Source organism: Sinohyriopsis cumingii, chromosome 9, assembly GCF_028554795.1.
Source record: "Sinohyriopsis cumingii isolate HCF-2022 chromosome 9, ASM2855479v2, whole genome shotgun sequence".
NCBI lineage: Eukaryota > Metazoa > Mollusca > Bivalvia > Unionida > Unionidae > Sinohyriopsis > Sinohyriopsis cumingii.
This window is the reverse complement of record NC_142969.1, coordinates 2,152,621-2,175,787: the sequence shown is the minus strand read 5'-3', so window position 1 is coordinate 2,175,787 and position 23,167 is coordinate 2,152,621. Positions and strand designations below refer to the sequence as shown.

At 33.9% G+C, this 23,167-nt stretch overlaps 1 protein-coding gene across 2 annotated transcripts in view; it reads right to left on the bottom strand.

Annotated features, from left to right (window-relative positions):
* LOC149791173 (dual 3',5'-cyclic-AMP and -GMP phosphodiesterase 11A-like) overlaps window positions 1-8,430 on the bottom strand; it is a 325,685-nt gene extending 317,255 nt beyond the window's left edge. For both annotated transcript variants that reach the window (XM_089969623.1, XM_089969625.1), the window contains exon 1: window positions 7,919-8,430. The gene's annotated coding sequence lies outside the window, so the exon portion shown is untranslated. The remainder of the gene's footprint in view (window positions 1-7,918) is intronic.
* Window positions 8,431-23,167: the final 14,737 nt, after the last annotated feature.

Sequence of the window (23,167 nt, the reverse complement as noted above, 5' to 3'; positions counted from 1 at the left end):
CTTTTGGATTACGAGTAGAATGTTATGCCAACAGCTACAATGGTCTACAAACAGCTACTGGGGCTCCCATTATAAAATAAAGCAACAGGGTTGAGATTTCCAAATTCTTCACAACGGTGGTCTCGAATTAAAAATTACAGCATATATTATTTCGTTCGAAAGGAGGCAGAATATTTTCAACAACATTTACAAGAAAAATCAATAGGAAGATGTTTCTTTAATTATTCCAGTTGATCACCAAGCAATATAATAAAGTGCGACCTAAGTTGAAGATAAAGAAATCTGACCGCGACAACGAATTCAATCGGACAAAATCAATGAAGCCGATTAGCTCATGTAGCTGGTATAAAGAGAGAAAGTTTGATTCATAGTTTTTATAAAAGAAAATAGATAATAATTGTTTTCACTGGCTTTTGTTGTTTGGTTACACTAAACCAGAAAAAAATCTTGATTTTCATAAGCCTTTCCTTATCCTGTTTATGACAGATATCGTTTGGTGTAAAATCATACATCTGAGCTTGTTTAGTGCTAAATCATACTGGAAGTTGTGTTTGATTTGAAATCATACTGGAAGTTGTGTTTGGTTTGAAATCATACTGGAAGTTTTGTTTTGGTGTGAAATCATACTGGAAGTTGTGTTTGGTTTGAAATCATACTGGAAGTTTTGTTTTGGTGTGAAATCATACTGGAAGTTTTGTTTTGGTGTGAAATCATACTGGAAGTTGTGTTTGGTGTGAAATCATACTGGAAGTTGTGTTTGGTGTGAAATCATACTGGAAGTTTTGTTTGGTTTGAAATCATACTGGAAGTTTTGTTTGGTGTGAAATCATACTGGAAGTTTTGTTTTGGTGTGAAATCATACTGGAAGTTGTGTTTGGTTTGAAATCATACTGGAAGTTTTGTTTGGTGTGAAATCATACTGGAAGTTTTGTTTTGGTGTGAAATCATACTGGAAGTTTTGTTTTGGTGTGAAATCATACTGGAAGTTTTGTTTGGTTTGAAATCATACTGGAAGTTGTGTTTGGTTTGAAATCATACTGGAAGTTTTGTTTGGTGTGAAATCATACTGGAAGTTTTGTTTTGGTGTGAAATCATACTGGAAGTTTTTTTTTGGTGTGAAATCATACTGGAAGTTTTGTTTGGTGTGAAATCATACTGGAAGTTGTGTTTGGTTTGAAATCATACTGGAAGTTGTGTTTGGTTTGAAATCATACTGGAAGTTGTGTTTGGTTTGAAATCATACTGGAAGTTTTGTTTGGTGTGAAATCATACTGGAAGTTTTGTTTGGTGTGAAATCATACTGGAAGTTGTGTTTTGGTTTGAAATCATACTGGAAGTTGTGTTTGGTTTGAAATCATACTGGAAGTTTTGTTTGGTGTGAAATCATACTGGAAGTTTTGTTTGGTGTGAAATCATACTGGAAGTTGTGTTTGGTGTGAAATCATACTGGAAGTTGTGTTTGGTTTGAAATCATACTGGAAGTTTTGTTTGGTTTGAAATCATACTGGAAGTTTTGTTTTGGTGTGAAATCATACTGGAAGTTTTGTTTTGGTGTGAAATCATACTGGAAGTTGTGTTTGGTGTGAAATCATACTGGAAGTTGTGTTTGGTGTGAAATCATACTGGAAGTTTTGTTTGGTTTGAAATCATACTGGAAGTTTTGTTTGGTGTGAAATCATACTGGAAGTTTTGTTTTGGTGTGAAATCATACTGGAAGTTGTGTTTGGTTTGAAATCATACTGGAAGTTTTGTTTGGTGTGAAATCATACTGGAAGTTTTGTTTTGGTGTGAAATCATACTGGAAGTTTTGTTTTGGTGTGAAATCATACTGGAAGTTTTGTTTGGTTTGAAATCATACTGGAAGTTGTGTTTGGTTTGAAATCATACTGGAAGTTTTGTTTGGTGTGAAATCATACTGGAAGTTTTGTTTTGGTGTGAAATCATACTGGAAGTTTTGTTTTGGTGTGAAATCATACTGGAAGTTTTGTTTGGTTTGAAATCATACTGGAAGTTTTGTTTGGTGTGAAATCATACTGGAAGTTGTGTTTGGTTTGAAATCATACTGGAAGTTGTGTTTGGTTTGAAATCATACTGGAAGTTGTGTTTGGTTTGAAATCATACTGGAAGTTTTGTTTGGTGTGAAATCATACTGGAAGTTTTGTTTGGTGTGAAATCATACTGGAAGTTGTGTTTGGTTTGAAATCATACTGGAAGTTGTGTTTGGTTTGAAATCATACTGGAAGTTGTGTTTGGTTTGAAATCATACTGGAAGTTTTGTTTGGTGTGAAATCATACTGGAAGTTTTGTTTTGGTGTGAAATCATACTGGAAGTTTTGTTTTGGTGTGAAATCATACTGGAAGTTTTGTTTGGTTTGAAATCATACTGGAAGTTTTGTTTTGGTGTGAAATCATACTGGAAGTTGTGTTTGGTTTGAAATCATACTGGAAGTTTTGTTTTGGTGTGAAATCATACTGGAAGTTTTGTTTGGTGTGAAATCATACTGGAAGTTTTGTTTTGGTGTGAAATCGTATACTGGACTGGAAGTTGTGTTTGGTGAGAAATCATACTGTAAGTTGTGTTTGGTTTGAAATCATACTGGAAGTTTTGTTTTGGTGTGAAATCGTATACTGGACTGGAAGTTGTGTTTGGTGAGAAATCATACTGGAAGTTGTGTTTGGTTTGAAATCATACTGGAAGTTTTGTTTGGTGTGAAATCATACTGGAAGTTTTGTTTTGGTGTGAAATCGTATACTGGACTGGAAGTTGTGTTTGGTGAGAAATCATACTGGAAGTTTTGTTTTGGTGTGAAATCGTATACTGAAAGTTGTATTTGGTGTGAAATCATACTGGAAGTTTTGTTTGATGTAATATCATATTGGAAGTCTTGTTTGGTGTGAAATCATTTGCATGCTTGTTTATAGACGGGAAGGTATCATATTTACGTATTTTTATCTGATGCAAATCATTTACCTGCTTTGGAATACCCATTTCAGACTGTCTCGATCTTCACAAGCGTAACAAGTTGTATTGAGCTAAATCTGAATAAATTAACATAATATTCTTGGATACTTCATTGTGATAAATATAGAAAGTTTTTGACAATGTGATGAACGTTGTAAAGTTTATGACAATTTATCAAATATGTTATATAAAGTTATATTTATTGTACATAATAAAATATATTACTAGTATTTGGGATGGGAATGGAAATATGATTATATTTGACTAAAAAAGGGAATTGTACACTTTTCAAAAGATCAGTTAGCTTGGTAATTTATCAGTGGGTATACTTTCATTGTATACCTCACTTTAAATTACGTTGAATTTTACTGCATAAGTTTTACAAAACAAATTACAAAAACTATTAAAGAATGAGTTATCTCAATAGCTTGGACGAGTCACTGAGCTAGCAAGTCTCCGTGCACAGGTGAGACCGGGAAGCAATGCACCAATCTTCATACACCATAGGGACCTGGACGACAACCACTGGTGACGAGCGCTCGACCCATTCCTGAATGGGATTATTACTGATTCGCCTCATAAAAATTTAATTCTAATTTTAATTAATTGTCACGGTCGGTCCTCCAAACAGATTTGCATTTTTTGTGTATAAGAGAAATATTAAGGATTTACCCAAAAAATTGTTTACGGTCATTGAAGGATGAACCGAACAAATAAACGCTCTTCAAATTGTTTGCTACGCGACCCGAGAAAAAAAAGAACAATCCTTATAATGTAATTTTAAGGGCAGTAAAGAAGAATTATAAAGAATTAAATGAGTTTTCCAGTCCTGGAGGAATAATCAGTTTTCAGTTATTTGACTGCTTTGTTGTTGTTGCTGTTGTGGGGTTTAACGCCATTTTTCAGCACACGATACGCTATGCATGGCGGCCAGTATAAATGGTGGAGGAAGAACCCGGGAAAACCTCGGAAAGAACCACCGACCCAAGAGAAGCTACTGGCAAGCTTTCTCACATACCCACATTGGCCGAATCCTAGACTTGAACCCACTCAGACAGAGGTGAGATGGCAGTGACCCATAAGGCAGAGCACTTTAGACCACTCGGCCACTCGGCCACTTGTATATTTAATTTGTATTCTTTGTTCGCTCTTATTAATAGCTGTATATTATGTAAACCTGTATTGTGTATTTTACCTTGTCCAAAGTCAATTTCATACTGTTCCTGACCAGTGACCTTTAATCTGTTAACAACAGAATACATAGGTAAGTAGAGAGGTGTATGATCTTGCATGCAATGGGATTATTTAGTTTTGGCTCAACATCTTGAAGCAAAGACAATCTCCTTGATGTGTCCCGATTTTTATTTGGGTGGAATTTATTTAAAGTATTATTCTCTGGAAATACAAATTGCGCGTCAATAATATTATTTGACAGAAACATTGATTTTAAATTATAGTGAATTCAGTCAAGGGCATTTTTTAAATTATATTATTGTGATAGATTTAATATATCACCAATCCAGGCCACTGGTACATTAATACATTCGAGAATACAGGCAAATCAACGCATTAAATATAGGAAATTGTTTGCGATTCCACTTGAATTCAGTTGGAACATCATACATGTGGAATTGTAATAAAACATTTAGTACTATTTAGGATTTCACAATACTGTGTTACGTGTTTAGGCTCTTACAACACGTAACAAGAAAAAAGTGAAGACAACAAGCTTTGTCAAATTTAACAAATAGTTTATTTCCCTATACAAACAAGGTAAAAATGAGAAAAAGAACTTACGTTTTTACGAATCAAATCCGAAATTATCCAAGAATTAAAAAAAGAAGTCCTATTATTAAAAAGTCCTAAATGAAAATCAGTTCGAATCCCGATGCAATCCAAAGCGGAAGACGATGATGTCTGTTATAACATGTGAAGTGCTACAGTGTCAATAGTCTCTTGTTGAATCATAGAAAATATTATTTCAGTTTTTTAATTCTGTACAAATTTCGATAAATGTCCTTGTCCAAGAATTAATTTAAAGCACTAGTGTTTCCAGGGAAAATAAAATAAAATAATTAGCCCAAACTGAACACGACATAAAACATATGGACGTCTCCAGTGTTAAGGCATAAATGAATATCAGTAGTAAGTCTAACTACAACGCAAAACAGATTCCCGGATGGAGGTCAAGAGTTCATACGTCTGATAAAACCAAACGTTTGTAACAATAAACAAGTTATTTATCACGTACTCCCAATATGGCCTTAGCTGAATACAATGGTTTTTACTCTAAGAAAGATTTTTATTTTTTTTAAATGAAAAAAAAAATGTTGTTTACCAGAACACTTACTGGTTCTGGATCAAGGTCAGGAACTAAGTCAGCCTTAGATACAATGTCTCTGTAAAGTCGTTTACGTCAAAAATAAATAAGTCAATCAGAACTGAACTCTATTTGAAACAGTATTAAATCCAGTAAATAAAGTTATATTACAATAGCACGTAATGGAATAATGAAAACTAACTAACAAACAGTTAAATTATATCAAAAATAAATTAAATCAAATATACATAACTGTTAATTTTTATTTTTTTAATTTTTACTTTTTTTGTATTCTAGGGAAATAAATTGTTGAATTTTGCAAAACATTGTTTTCGCTCTTTTATGTTACTTAGTTTAATACCATAGAGTCGTAGTATTACAAAGACTGAATTTGAATACTAATGTCAGAAAAAGAAGTGGGAGGGGGCTAAAGTTTATTATTAACTAACACAAAACATTTAAAGAGGGGGGTGTCATAATGATGGAAATTCAAATTACGAAAGACAAATTTCATTAATATCCTTTTAACGATGTTCATAATTAAATTCTAGAGATTTACGCCCATTACAGAAATGTCGGTACTGAATGCCTGTATGACCTGCATGATTTGTACATGGATATATATGACCTGCATGATTTGTACTTGGATATATATGACCTGCATGATTTGTACATGGATATATATGACCTGCATGGTTTGTACTTGGATATATATATATGACCTGCATGGTTTGTACTTGGATATATATGACCTGCATGATTTGTACTTGGAATATATGACCTGCATGATTTGTACATGGATATATATGACCTGCATGATTTGTACATGGATATATATGACCTGCATGATTTGCACTTGGATATATATGACCTGCATGGTTTGTACTTGGATATATATGACCTGCATGATTTGTACATGGATATATATGACCTGTATAATTTGTACTTGGATATATATGACCTGCATGATTTGTACTTGGATATATATGACCTGCATGATTTGTACATGGATATATATGACCTGCATGGTTTGTACTTGGATATATATATATATATATATATATATATATATATATATATATATATATATATATATATATATATATATATATATATATATATATATGTATATATATGACCTGCATGGTTTGTACTTGGATATATATGACCTGCATGATTTGTACATGGATATATATGACCTGCATGATTTGTACATGGATATATACGACCTGCATGATTTGTACTTGGATATATATGACCTGCATGATTTGTACATGGATATATATGACCTGCATGGTTTGTACATGGATATATATGACCTGCATGATTTGTACTTGGAATATATGACCTGCATGATTTGTACATGGATATATATGACCTGCATGATTTGTACATGGATATATATGACCTGCATGATTTGTACTTGGATATATATGACCTGCATGGTTTGTACTTGGATATATATGACCTGCATGATTTGTACTTGGATATTATAGATCACACTGAATGATGCATGCAAAGATTTAAAAGAAAGTATGAATATACGGTTGACAAAGGATATTACATCAACATTACTATTGTGGACATTGACCGATAATTTAATGGACTGATCAATATTTAACAATGTTGTACTCGTATTGCTCTGCATGAACTAGTTGAGACCATGACGTTCAAATACCATCAAGACCCGAATATACTGTAAAGGAAAATAGTAATAAGTTCCATGATTAGTTATTTTTGTTTTATTTTCAGTGTTTAACAGCAACCAGTTAAAACTTTCATCTAACTTATAGTAAAGCACATTTCACAGCTACATAAATCTAATAATTCGTCATAAAGAATCAATCATTTCACAAATACACCGTCATTGTTTGCTAGTGATTGTAAAAATCAAAACGTAATTCAAATTATGACTTTTGATTAAATATAGTTCAAACCTTTTGTCTGTTATTTTATAAATCGAATGACAACTAGTTTCAGTGATATTAAATGGTTCAATACAAATGTTGATTGCTTATATTCAAAATGAAAGATATCAATGATTACATTTTTAACGACAGGTGTCGATTTTGATAGGATTATCACTTGGAATAAAAAAGCGGAAATAATAAATGAATACAGCAATAAATACCCTTGTCTTTTCAATTTTGACAGTGGACCGAAAGGTCGAGTACGTAAATTGGCCCATTTGGGTAGTTCGAGTTCGTTAAAGGCCGAATTGTTTGTGGGATGCTATGGGCAGAATAGTTCCGCAATCCAACCGCCGAGTTAACTCGGCTTCATACAGTAGTGACACCAGGATGCCATCAACTGCGTTAACAAGGCTCCTTACAATAGACTTATATTGAAATATTTTGTGCAACCATTCGAACAAATGACAAGGCCAAAATAAAACTTCAGGGTAAATTGTGGTCAAATTGTCAATATTAGCAAGTCTATTAATATCAATATATGATACTGACCGGATAGGGACAAATTATAACACAAAAAAATATTCATTTATTTTGAAGTCTTGTTCAACATACTTATGTATAAATTTTGTCATAAATTGATTTAAATAACCTGCAGCTTTGAGAAATTTCAATATGGTGGATGTGTGTGTGTGCGAGAGAGAGAGAGAGAGAGAGAGAGAGTACCTGTTCCTTTGCAACACCGGCCAGTTGCAAGCCACAATGAATAATTATCCTTCGTTCTAAACGGTTTAATTTAACGAAGTACTTTATGTCGTCACCACTTAAAGCATATCTTCATAATAAACTAACGAAGCAATGTTAATCCGATTCTAAAATAAACATTCAGGAATGAGTTTTATTTTTCCTTCTGAAAATGTGGTCGAACGGAAGGAGTTTACTTCTAGTCTGATATCCCATACAGGAATGCAGATCGAGGTGCCTTTCTCAGAAAACGATGCAAGTTTTCACCTACTTTATGGCATGCGCACAATTGTATATTCCAGAAAATATTTCTTCATCCCAGAGAAAACTAATTGTAAACTTATCTTGAAAAGCCTTTTACAAGTGAAGGACACCTTTTCAAGCGCTGACGATTCTCAGCTTATTGAATTTACAGCTTTCCTCCATCAATGATGAAAGCGCACTACAAACGTATCGATTTATCATTCTCCGTCCTTACCTTATGTGCGAGCAGATCCGCTTTGAAGCGCGCCTCTCTATGGTCCAAGTTAAATACTATTGCCACGCGGACAGGATTATATATAGATGCAAAGATCGGATTTATTGATATAATACGCTGTTATGAGGGCGACACGGTGTGGTAATAAAGCGTATTACAGATGTTGCTTTACAGTCATTTGACACAAATTTGACACCAGAAGCTTTCCTTCGGCAATGGTTTGGTATCGGGTAACAATCATTATCGTCTCAAGTTCTTATTGCAATGGTTTGTGGTGAAGTGCGCAAACGGACATGCAAATAGTTGCTTTAACTACCGTGTCAGTGTTATACTTTTGACATTAAGGTATTGTATTATCATTTATGTGACAATTAAGGAAATTCTCAAAATGACAAACGGAGAAAGTAAACATTCTAAACATGAAGAAGTGAACAAAGAGATAAAACTAAAAATAACAAAATAAAATAAAATTGGGAGGAGAAAGCAATGAGAGAAGCGACGAAGTTATTTCTGGAAATTTAAAGAAAAATATACATTTTTAATGGCAGATCCGTTTGACTGAAGTTAGGAAAAACGAAAGTCAATACATTTATCAAGCCGTTCCTTAATAAGATGACACTCAGGCCCGGCCCTGGGATGTGCGGGGCCCAAGACAGCATGCGGCGCCCCAAGCAAATAAATTTCATTGCGGAGTCGATTTCCTAAAAGCGCGGTGCTCAAGGCGGCTGCATCCTTCGCCTTGCCCTAGGGCCGGGCCTGAACACATGAAATCAGAAACAAGGATGCTAATGTATAAATATTGGCTATAGAGGAGTGTGTGTGATTTGGATTTTTAACTTAGCTTTAACAATTTTCCAGTCATATCGCTACGATATCTGCAGTGTGGCATTTTATAGGGATGCCTAGCATTGGGGCATCATGCCGCAGACATGTAGCATGATGTCCCACCCAGTCATATTATCCTGACACCAGGCCGGCCAATCCTAACACTAACCTCTTAATGCTGAGCGCCAGGCGAGGTAGCTGTTAGCACCATTTTGTAAGTCTTTTGTATGACTCAGTCGAGGATCGAACCCACGACCTCCCGCATCCGAGGCAATCGCTCTAACCACTAGGCCACCATAGCGGTCCGTTATAGAGGGAAACCGATAAAATAAAATTTTATGATTAAATAAAATATAACAAGTTATCTTTAATCGCATTAATATAATGGAAAGGTGTCACAGAATAAACGAATGGATTGATTGTATAGTACTTAGTAACAAACACGCATACAAATTTACATAATTTAATTAACCGATTAAGATGAATTAAAACAAAATTTACATAATTTAATTAACCGATTGAGATGAATTAAAACAAAACTACATAATATGAGAAAGGAATCATAACTATATTTAAATCGTTCTTAATTACAGACTGTTTTCAAAGTTCTATAGAGCATTCTGTGTTAACTGATACTTTTTGCACTGAATTATTATTCAGTGAGTATGTATGACCTCCACTGGTTTCTTCACTGTAAAGGTATACCTTCCAATGGCTCCTTCATAGTGTATGTGTGCCCTTTAATGGCTATTCCACTATTGTGAATTATATGGCATTTCTTGTGTCTGGGGCTCACATGCCCCGACATTCCTAGTACGCTACGGGGGTGTCCGCTCTTGTGGCATGATTCTCTAGATATCACAGCTCCCTTTAGTTGTATCTCAACCCGGAATTAACTCTCCAGGGATGGAAGCTCCACAAAACGAAAGACGTTTAGAGTCCTAGTATAAGGTTCATGTGTACGTTACACTCGGTGACTGTTACAGTCAGTTCATTCGTGCTCCGTTTTATACATGTGCTCTCTTTATGTATTGTCTACAATTACGTTCTTATTTCTTACTACACTAAATTAAAGCAAGCCTAACATTTTATGAATGCAAGACGATGTAAATATGAAATATGTAGGCGTAGTATTTTCAACGTGGCCTAATTGAATATGAATTACAATTAATAACAGTCTGTAGGGTATTCACAATGACCTGTCAATAATAAATATGTAAGCAGTAAACATCTACTAGAATGAATTGTAATGAATAAAATATAATCCTCAAATCAACTCCTATTCTATATAAGCCACAAAAAACCAACCCAAAAATAGCTTTATCTCTCAAATTATAATTCCCAGCTGAACGCAGTTATAACACTTTTTCCCGATATTATTCAAAAGACTAAAAGAAATAAAGAATTTTCATACCCTTATCTGGCCGTGCTAGGTTTTATCTGCCGTTCATAGTAATGGTAAATGCGACTGCTAAAGTTATACCTTGCATATGGTCGCTTGGTTGCTTGGTTGCTTGGTCGCTTGGTCGCTTGGTTGCTTGGTTGCTTGGTCGCTTAGTCGCTTGGTTGCTTGGTTGCTTGGTCGCTTGGTCCAGACTCTTATTATGAACAGAACGCCTTTCTCGCTTGGTGAGAACTATTACGCCACTGTCACGATCGCATTACTTACATGACCTTGTGTTCTACAGTGAGCATAGTCGACCTCAGATAATATATGTTCAGGTCTTTATTATACTGAGAATGTAAACTTGATTAACGCATAAATAAAATAATTGAATAATTTTAAGTTAGTTTGTGACAAAAGGTAAAGGGTGTTGGGTTACTTTGGTCATATGCACCTCCATAAGTCCATCCATTTGAAAACTGTATGCACCAGGTATTTCTGGAAAATATTATATTAAAACTCCCTTTTCTCTACACAAATATACATATTCCTCTTTCAGGAAGAAGTTTTTTGCAGGTGTTATTAGTGCACTGGATCGAGATAGAGAGCCTGCATCGTATATAGGGTTAACAAAAATAGTGTTCCGCAATTTCCTCAGCGGATACGAATTGCATAAATAGTAACCCTGCCATGATAGGAGATTAGCAATTACACTCATACCTTAATTTTGTGTGAATTATATTTTACACCCTTGTTACACAACAACTACACTCATACCTTAATTTAGTGTGAATTTAGCATGAATTTTGCCATACACCCTTGTTACACAACAATTGCACTCATGCCTTAATTTAGTGTGAATTTGGCAAGAATTTAGCCATACACCCTTGTTATACAACAACTACACTCATACATTAATTTAGTGCGAATTTAGTAAGAATTTTGCTATACACTCTAGTTACACAACAACTACACTCATACCTTAATTTAGTGTGAATTTAGTAAGAATTTTGCCATACACACTTGTTATACAACAACTACACTCATACATTAATTTAGTGTGAATTTAGTAAGAATTTTGCCATACACCCTTGTTATACAACACCTACACTCATACATTAATTTAGTGCGAATTTAGTAAGACTTTTGCCATACACCCTTGTAAACAACAACTACACTCATACCTTAATTTAGTGTGAATTTGGCAAGAATTTTGCCATACACCTTTGTTATACAACAACTACACTCATACCTTAATCTATTGTGAATTTAGTAAGAATTTTGCTATACACTCTAGTTACACAACAACTACACTCATACCTTAATTTAGTGTCAATTTAGTAAGAATTTTCCCATACACCCTTGTTATACAACAACTACACTCATACCTTAATTTTGTGTGAATTCAGTAAGAATTATGCCATACACCCTTGTTACACAACAGTAAGAAATTTGCCATACACCCTTGTTACACAACTGTGAGAATTGTGCCATACACCCTTGTTATACAACAGTAAGAATTATGCCATACACCCTTGTTATAAAACGGTCAGATCATGCCTTAATTTAGTGTGAATTATGCTTTACTTCCTGGTTACACAATCATTAAGCATGCCTTGAAACAGAACCTTGTGGGACACGTACATATAAGTCATGCCACTGAGATAAACTAGACATAAAAGAGAGCATAAACAGAACCATGTGCCTAGAGTGAATATGCTATGTCACTGATATAAACTAGAAATAAAAAAGGCATAAAACAGAACCTTGTGGGACGCGTACATTTGTGATGTCTCGAGAAAAGAAAACATACGGAATGTTTTTTTTCCTCGGTAACGGTTATAGCAACAACTTTTCAGCCAACACAGTAGTTTCACATTAATATAATATTTTTCCAGTGTGTACAAATGACCTTTAATCCACGCATAGTCAAGAGCCTTAATCACATCACATCACAGAACACTAACATATTTTCAGTTTGTCACTGACCCTAAATATTTTGACAGTAGTCTGCTTCAAATTCAATATCTCTTTAATTAAGTCTTTCTATAATTCAAAATTTTCATAGCAACTGTGACCTGAGCCATGAGCTATGTCGTGTGGTCGGAGAGTAACTATTGGGACTATATAATTTCGGACAGTGACTAATGGAGACTATAGCATTTCTGACAGTGACACTTGGGACTATATCATTTCGGATAGGGACTATTGGGACCATATCATTTCGTATAGTGACTATTGGGACTATATGATTTCGGACAGTGAATATTGAGACTATACGATTTCGGACAGCAACTATTCTGACTAAAGGATTTCGGACAGCAACTATTAGGACCCATTATTTCGGACAGCTACTATTAGGACCAGATGATTTTGCTAAGTAACTATTGGGACTAAATGATTTCGGACAGCAACTATTGGGACTATATGACTTCGGACAGTATCTATTAGGACTATATTATTTCGGAGAGTGACTTTTGGGTTTATATGATTTTGCGCAGTAACTATTGGGCCTATATGATTTCAGACAGTAATTATTGGGCCTATAGGATTTCGGAGAGCGACTATCGGGACTATATGATTTCGGACATCGACTATTTGGACTATATAATTTCGGACATTGACTATTGGGACTATATGATTTCGGACATAAACTATTGGGACTAAACGATTTCGAATAGTGAATACTGGGACTATATGATTTTGAACAGCAATTATTAGGACTATCCGATTTCGAACAGTTACTATTGGGACTATATTAGTTCGGAGAGTGACTATTGGGACTATATGATTTCAGAAATTAACTCTTGGAGCTATAGGATTTTGGATAGTAACTATTGGGAATATAGGATTTCGAACCGTAAATATTGGGACTATATGATTTCGGATAGTTACTTGTGGGACTATAGGATTTCGGACAATGACTATCGGGACAAAAGAATTTAGTAAACCTATTTATAGTACTTGTTAAACCCTTTCAACACTGATGAACAATAATCTGTAAATTAAGTAATTAATTCCAATTAATATTTATTTAATCCTTGATCTATTTATAGGTCCGTATTTCTAATAGTGTGAATGTCAGTCTGTTTATAGGCCCGTGTGTCTAATAGTGTGAATATCAGTCTATTTATAGGTCGGTATTTCTAAAAGTGTGAATATCAGTCTATTTATAGGCCCGTATTTCTATTCTTAAAAGTTGTCTTGCTTTTTACAAGAATACTGATACCAAAACAAATTTTGTTTCATCACTAATAACTGTTAATTCAGGAAGTATGACACCTGTCTGTATTATACTTGTTAGACCTTTGATAAATATTTGGTCAAGGGATAGATCCTGGTCATTGGTTCCGTTATTATGCTACGAATGTTATTGCTACTTATTACATTACGAATGTTATTGCTACTTATTACATTACGAATGTTATTGCTACTTATTACATTACGAAGGTTATTAATATCTATTATATTGCGAAGATTATTAATAGCTATTAAGTGAGATATAAAGCTAAAATAATGAAAATTATTCCAAGTCTAGAAACAATTTATAAAATATAACAAGGATGGTACCAACAGAAGAATTATATCCTATATCAGCTCATGAAAATAGTATGTCTAATAGATGCTAATAACTATGAATGTCCAATAAACAGCAATGTCTACTAATGTCTAATAAATAATAATGTCTATTCATGTCTAATAAATAATAATAATAATATCTACTAATGTCTAATAAATAAAGTCTACTAATGTCTAATAAATAATAATGACTTCTAATGTCTAATAAATAATAATGTCTACTAATGTCTGTAAAATAATAATGTCTAGTAATGTCCAATAAATAACAATGTCTACTAATGTCTAATAAATAATAATGTCTAGTAATGTCCAATAAATAATAATGTCTAGTAATGTCCAATAAATAATAATGTCTAGTAGTGTCCAATAAATAACAATGTCTACTAATGTCCAATAAATAACAATGTCTACTAATATCTAAAAAAACAATGTCTACTAATGTCCAATAAATAATAATGTCTAGTAATGTCCAATAAATAATAATGTATATTAATGTATAATAAATAATAATGTCTACTAATGTCCAATATATAATAAATATTTACTAATGTCCAATGAATAATAATGTCTACTAATGTCTAATAAATAATAATGTCTACTAATGTCTAATAAATAATAATGTCTACTAATGTCCAATAAATAACAATGTCTACTAATGTCCAATAAATAACATTGTCTACTAATGTCTAATAAATAATAATGTCTACTAATGTCCAATAAATAACAATGTCTAGTAATGTCCAATAAATATCAATGTTTAATAATGTCCAATAAATAACAATATCTACTAATGTCCAATAAATAACAATGTCTACTAAGGTCCAAAAAACATTGTCTACTAATGTCCAAAAAATAACAATGTCTACTAAGGTCTAAAAAGACAATGTCTACTAATGTCCAATAAATAACAATGTCTACTAATGTCCAATAAAAAATGTCTACTAAAGTCTAATAAATAATAGTCTACTAATGTCCTATAAATAATGAAGTCTGCTAATGTCTAATAAATAATAATGTCTACTAATGTCCAAAAAATAATAATGTCTACTAATGACCAATAAATAATAATATCTACTAATGTCTAATAAATAATAATGTCTACTAATGTCCAATAAATGATAATGTATATTAATGTCCAATAAATAATAATGTCTACTTATGTATAATAAATAATAATATCTACTAATGTCTAATGAATAACAATGTCTAGTAATGTCCAATAAATAATAATGCCTTCTAATGTCTAATAAATAATAATGTATATTAATGTCCAATAAATAACAATGTCTATTGAAGTCTAATAAATAGTAATGTTTAATAAATAATAATGTCTAAAAATACTAACGTATGATTACTATTTAATAGATACTAATTTCTTAGAAATAATAAAGTCTAATAATTATTAATGTTTGCTAATGTCCAACTATAGTTAATAATAATATCTAAACTATTGGGCAACACTGAATAACAACTTCGAGTCAAACCGACAGACGAGTACACAATGACATTAAACAATTCTGACAAGGTATTTGCGGGGGAATTTGCTTGTTAGCAAATGAACGATGTCGAATAAAAGAACTTTGGGAATATTATTAATGCTAAAAAAATATTACTACAACTACTACTAATACTAATAACTACTATTACTAACAATAATAATAATAATAATAATAATAACAATAATAATAATAATAAGACGAATAAAGAGAAGAAGACGAATAAGAAGAAGAAGAGAGAGAGAGAGAGAAAGAGAGTGTACAGTCCACGATATTATGTTTACATTCAAGGGCTTCATGCTTACAGTCCATAACATTCTCTTTAAAATCCTAGACATTCTGTTTACAGTCCACGGTATTATGTATACAGACCAGGATATTATGTTTAGTCTGGGATATTCTGTTCGCAGTCGAGGACATTTTGTTCATAGTCTAGGACATTCTGCTTACCGGCATGAACAGTCTGTTTTATAGTCCAGGGCATTCTGTTTACAGTCTGGGATATTATGTTTACAGTCCGAGATAATATGTTTATAGTCCAGGATATTCTGTTTACAGTACAGGACATTCTAGTTACAGTCTGGGATATTATGTTTACAGTTTGGGATAATATGTTTATAGTCCAGGGTATTCTGTTTACAGTACAGGATATTCTGTTTACAGTCCGGGATATTATGATTACAGTTCAAGATATTACGTTTATAGTCCGGGATGTTATGTTCATAGTCCAGGATATTATGTCGACAATCCAGGACATTCTGTTTACAGTCCAGAACATTCTCTTTAACGTCCAACCCATTCTGTTTACAGTCCAGGGCATTATGTGTACAGACCAGGATATTATTTTTACAGTCCGGGACATTGTTCGGAGTCCAGGACATTTTGTTTATAGTCCAGGACATTCTGTTTACTGTCCATGATATTCTGTTTACAGTCCGGGATAATATGTTTATAGTCCAGGATATTATGTTTACAGTCCTGGGATTTCATGATTACAGTTCAAGATATGTTTATAGTACGGGATATTATGTATATAGTCCAGGACATTCTGTTTACAGTCCAGGACATTCTGTTTATAGTCCAGGTTATTCTGTTCACAGTCCAGGAAATTCTGTTTACAGTCCAGGACAATGTGTTTACAGTATCGAATATTATATTTACAGACCAGTATATTATGTTTATAGTCCAGGATATCCTGTTTACAGTCCAGGAAATGCAGTCTACAGTCACGGACATTCTTTTTACAGTCCAGGATATTATGTTTACAGTTCAAAACATTCAGTTTTTCGTCCGGGATATTATGTTTACAACCCAGGATATTACGTTTATAGTCCGGGATATTATGCTTATAGTCCACGATATTATGTTTATAGTCCAGGATTTTCAGTTTACAGTCCAGGACATTCTGCTTTAGTCCAGGATATTATGTTTATAGTCCAGGACATTCCATTTCCAGTCCAGGATATTAGGTTTATAGTCCAGGATATTATGTTTACATTCCAGGGCATTATCTTTACTGTCCATGATATTCTTTTGACTGTTTTATAGTCCAGGACATTAAGTGTACAGACCAGGATATTATGTTTACTGTCCGGGATATTCTGTTCGCAGCCCAGGATATTTTATTTATAGTCCAGGACATTCTGTTTACAATCCAGAACATTATGTTTATAGTCCTGGATATTTATGTGTATAGTCTAGGATATTATGTTTACAGTCCAGTGCATTCTGTTTATTGTCCGGGATAGTATGTTTACAGTCCGGGATATTATGTGTGTAGTCCAGGATATTCTATTTACAGTCCAGGACATTCTGTATACAGTCCGGGATATTATTTTTATAGTCCAGGATATTCTGTTTACAGCCAAGGACATTCTGTTTACAGTCCGAGATATCATGTTTAAAGATTAGGATATTCTGTTTACAGTCCAGGACATTCTGTGTACAGTCCGGGATATTATATGCTTCTAGTCCAGAATATTATGTTTACTTTCCAGTTCATTCTATTTACAGTCCAGAAAATTATGTTTATAGTCCAGGATATTATGTGTATAGTCCAGGACAACATGTGCATAGTCCAGGATATTCTGTTTACAGTAGAGAATATTCTGTTTACAGTCTGGGATATTATGTTTACAGTCCAGAACATTTAGTTTATAGTCCAGGACATTGTTTTCCGTCCAGGACATTATGTTTACCGTCCGGGATATTATGTTTATAGTCCAGGATAATATTGTTTACAGTCCAGGGTATTAAGTTTACGTTCCAGGATATTCTATTTACAGTCAAGGAAATTATTTTTTAGTCCAGGATATTATGTGTGTAGTCCAGGACATTCTGTTTATAGTCCTGGATATTTTGTTAACACTTCAGGACATTTTTTTACAGTCAGGGATATTATTTTTACAGTCCATAACATTCTCATTATAGTCCAGGACATTGTGTTTATAGTCCAGAATAGTATGTTTACTGTCAGGGCATTCTATTTAAAGTCCAGGATATAAGGTTTACAGTCCAGGATATTCTGTTTACGGTCCATGACATTTTTTGTATTGTCCAGACAGTCTGTTTTCAGTCCAGTATATTATGTTTACATCCCAGGGCATTATGTTGATAGTACTGGACAGTCTGTTTACAGTCAATGATATTTTATTCACACTTCATGACATTCTGTATATAGTCCAGAACATTATGTTTAGAGTCCGGGATATAATGTTTACATTCCGGGACATTATGTTTATATTCATGGATATTCTTTTTATAATTCAGGACATTCTGTTTACAGTCCAGGACATTCTGTTTACAGTCCAGGACATTCTGTTTACATTCCAGGATATTCTGTATACAGTCCAGGACATTCTGTTTACATTCCAGGATATTCTGTATACAGTCCAGGATATTCTGTATACAGTCCAGGATATTATGTTTACATTCCAGGATATTCTGTATACAGTCCAGGATATTCTGTATACAGTCCAGGATATTATGTTTACATTCCAGGGCATTATAGGGCATGTACAGTCCAGAATATTCTTTTCACAATCCATTATATTTTATTTACAATTTAGGACATTCTGTTTGCAGTTCATTATATTATGTTTAAAGTCCAGGTTATTCTGTTTGCAGTTCATTATATTATGTTTAAAGTCCAGGTTATTCTGTTTGCAGTTCATTATATTATGTTTAAAGTCCATGTTATTCTGTTTGCAGTTCATTATATTATGTTTAAAGTCCAGTTTATTCTGTTTGCAGTTCATTATATTATGTTTAAAGTCCATTATATGCTGTTTATAGTCCATTATATGTTGTTTATAGTCCATTATATGTTGTTTGCAGTCCAGGTTATTATTTTTGCAGTTCATTATATTATGTTTAAAGTCCAGGTTATTCTGTTTGCAGTTCATTATATTATGTTTAAAGTCCATTATATGTTGTTTAAAGTCCATTATATGTTGTTTGCAGTCCAGGATAGTTTATGACTTTCTGTGTACAGTCCAGGATATTCTGTTTAATATCTTTGTCTTGATACAAAATATATCAGCTCTACTTGATATAAAATATATCAGCTCTACTTGATATGAAATATATCAATATCAGCTCTACTTAATACATAATATATCAGCTCTACTTGATATAAAATATATCAGCTCTACTTGATACAAAAACATTTCTAGCAACAGGCTAAGGTATCAAAAGATGGTGTTCTTATTTCCACCTGGGTTCTTTTTCTTAAATAAATAATTACTTGACCCTGGATTAAGTAACAACCAGATTGACCCACTAGCCTGTCCCTAATTACACAGCTTCTGTCCTGATTATCAATACACCCACTAGCTTGTCCCTAATTACACAATTTCTGTCCTGATTATCAATACACCCACTAGCTTGTCCCTAATTACACAATTTCTGTCCTGATTATCAATACAACCACTAGCCTGTCCCTAATTACACAATTTCTGTCCTGATTATCAATACACCCACTAGCCTGTCCCTAATTACACAATTTCTGTCCTGATTATCAATACAACCACTAGCCTGTCCCTAATTACACAATTTCTGTCCTGATTATCAATACAACCACTAGCCTGTCCCTAATTACACAATTTCTGTCCTGATCATCAATAAACAGAATAGCATGTACCTAATTACACAACTTTTGACGATACACAGAAACACTAAATACACAACTTCTCCCATGATTAAGAACACACCGATTAGGAAGTCCCTAATTACATAACTTCGGTCCTGAATATCAACACACCGACTAGCATGTACCTAATTACACAGCTTTTGTCGATACACAGAAACACTAATTACAAAACACTTCGGTCCTGATTGTCAATACACCGACTAGCCTGTACACAACTTTTGTCGATACACAGAAACACCAATTACAAAACACTTCTGTCCTGATTGTCAATACACAGAAACCCTAACTACATAGATTCCGTTCTGATTATCAATACACAGACAGCTTGTCACTAATTACATAACTTCTGTACTGATTTTAAATATGCTGATTATTCTGTCCCAAAGCATTATCCAACTATTCCTTTTCTAACTGACTCAAAATAACTGTCATCACTCTGTGTGTGTGTGTGTGTGTGTGTGTGTGAGAGAGAGAGAGAGAGAGAGAGAGCTCATACCAATTCGGTCAATGTGTAGATAACTTTGAGCCACTATTTGTCTTAAAGTGGAACATATTGATAATCCATGTAACGTATATGGAATATATTCACTGTGTGTCATGTAACATTGAACATTGTGTTATCCTTATAAAATTTGTATTATTCACATTGCCATTTCTTCAGAATCAGTTAAACATCTCCAACAAGGCAGTACCACTATAATGCCACCGGTAGAAGAAGTTTAGCTGAGCCTTTTATGTGGGGGTGGGGTATGTATGACCTCTCCATAGACTGTTAAGTAAAGACATGGAGCTTGTAATTAATCAGTTGATGTGTGACAATAATAAAAATAATAACATCAATAGTTTGCCACGCCATATTCATAATATTAAACAGATGTGCCTGATTCACGCAATCTGACATATTTACGGGCTTTATCTTTATTTCAATGTAGTCATGGTAACCCAAGTGAGCATAATACAAAATGTGTTTTCATGGTAGTCAATTTCAATCATATATATTAAATGAAATATGTAGGTGTAATTTAATACCAAATTATTGTTATTTTTGGCCAGATTCCAACTGAAAAACAATGAATCATGTTCACTTTGATTTTAGCAAATGCAAATTGAGATCATGCATAATTCAAAACCTTTTGGATATATGGATATTATGTATGACAATATTAAAATAAAAAAAATAAAAAATAAAATAACTCATTACTCAAAACAAAGTAACACCGACGCCCACATTCTATTGCTCTGTGGGATGTAATAGCTGAGTATCGTAAACATCGAATACGATGTAATAGCTGAGCATCGTAAACATCGAATACGATGTAATAGCTGAGCATCGTAAGCATCGAATACGATGTAATAGCTGAGCATCGTAAACATCGAATATCGTAAACATCGAATACGATGCTTTGATCGTGAATAATAAGCAGAATATCATATTTAATCAAATTATCAATTTCGTTGCAAAGCCCTTTTAAGCCAGAAGTTGTGTCGCATCACGTAATTCATGCTCCCTTATGGGCCCCTTGTGTTCGTATGTACCAGTGAGCCACGCTTTAGAGTACTCTCAACTGTCTATTAATATGAGCAATAGTTTTTATTGCGTCTCCTTCTTATTATTTTGTTTAGGTGATTTGTTAGTAGTGTTAGGCACTTTTGTACTCTCCCTGAAATTCCTGTCTACTATATCGTAGAATGTATCACAACCAGACCCCTTCGGCTGGCACCAAATGTATGGCAGTCACCTTAAGAATGACTACGTAGGTCAATGTCCTACTCATATGGATGACCTTGAGAATGACGTTGTAGGTCAATGTCCTACTCATAATGATGACCTTGAGAATGACGTCGTAGGTCAATGTCCTACCTATTTGTGACCTTGAGAATGGCGTCGTAGGTCAATGTCCTACCTATAGTGATGACCATAATAATGACATCGTAGGTCAATGTCCTATCCATATTGATAACCTTGAGAATGACATCATAGGTCAATGTCATACCAATATTGATGACCTTAAGAATGACGTCGTAGGTCAATGTCCTACCCATATTGATGACCTTGAGAATGACGTTGTAGGTCAATGTCCTACCCATATTGATGACCTTAAGAATGACGTCGTAGGTTAATGTCCTACCTATACTGATGACCGTAACAAAAACATAATCGGTGGTTGTACTACCCATACTGATGCCTCAACAAAGACTCCGGTCATAATTATTTACATAACATATACATCTGGCAGAACTCAAACTTTAAGCGTCATGATAGGAAGACAAATTTCAATGACAGATGTCATCTCTCGGTAAATCATGATAACATTCAATGACATATGTTATCTTTCGGTAAATCATGATAAATTTCAAGGGCTGAATTACATCGATAGAGATAGTTGTTGTTAGCAGTCTATGCGCGAATAACATAGTGGCGATCCAGTCATTCTTGTTGGCAGTCTGTGTATGAAAAAAGACATAGCGCTGATCCACTGATTGCTTTTAACAGTCTATGTATGAATGACAGTGGCGATCTAGTCATTCTTGTTGGCAGTCTGTGTATGAAAAAAGACATAGCGCTGATCCACTGATTCCTTTTTAGCAGTCTGTGTATGAATGACAGTGGCGATCCAGTCATTCTTGTTGGCAGTCGATGTATGAAAAAAGACATAGCGCTGATCCACTGATTCCTTTTTGCAGTCTGTGTATGAATGACAGTGGTGATCCAGTCATTCTTGTTGACAGTCTGTGTATGAAAAAAGACATAGCGCTGATCAACTGATTCCTTTTTAGCAGTCTGTGTATGAATGACAGTGGCGATCCACTCATTCTTCTTAGCAGTCTATGTATAAATGACAGAGGCGATCCATTCATTCTTGTTGGCAGTCTGTGTATGAATGACAGTGGCGATCCAGTAATTCTTGTTGGCAGTCTTTGTATAAATGACAGTGGCGATCCAGTCATTCTTGTTGGCAGTCTGTGTATGAATGACAGTGGCGATCCAGTCATTCTTGTGAGCAGTCTGTGTATGAATTACATGCCGTTGTTGCAGTCATACTCTGTAAAACATTTTCTATCTTAAAATATATTTGCCAGAAATGCATCCTTTTGAATGCAAATAGTCTAACACTTTTCCTCCACATTTCAAAAAGCACTATTCATCTTCTCCAAAACATCAGTCTGTATGGCAACAACACTCCTATGTCAACAACACTCCTATGTCAACAACACTCCTATGTCAACAACACTCCTATGTCAATAACACTCCTATGTCAACAACACTCCTATGTCAATAACACTCCTATGTCAACAACACTCCTATGTCAACAACACT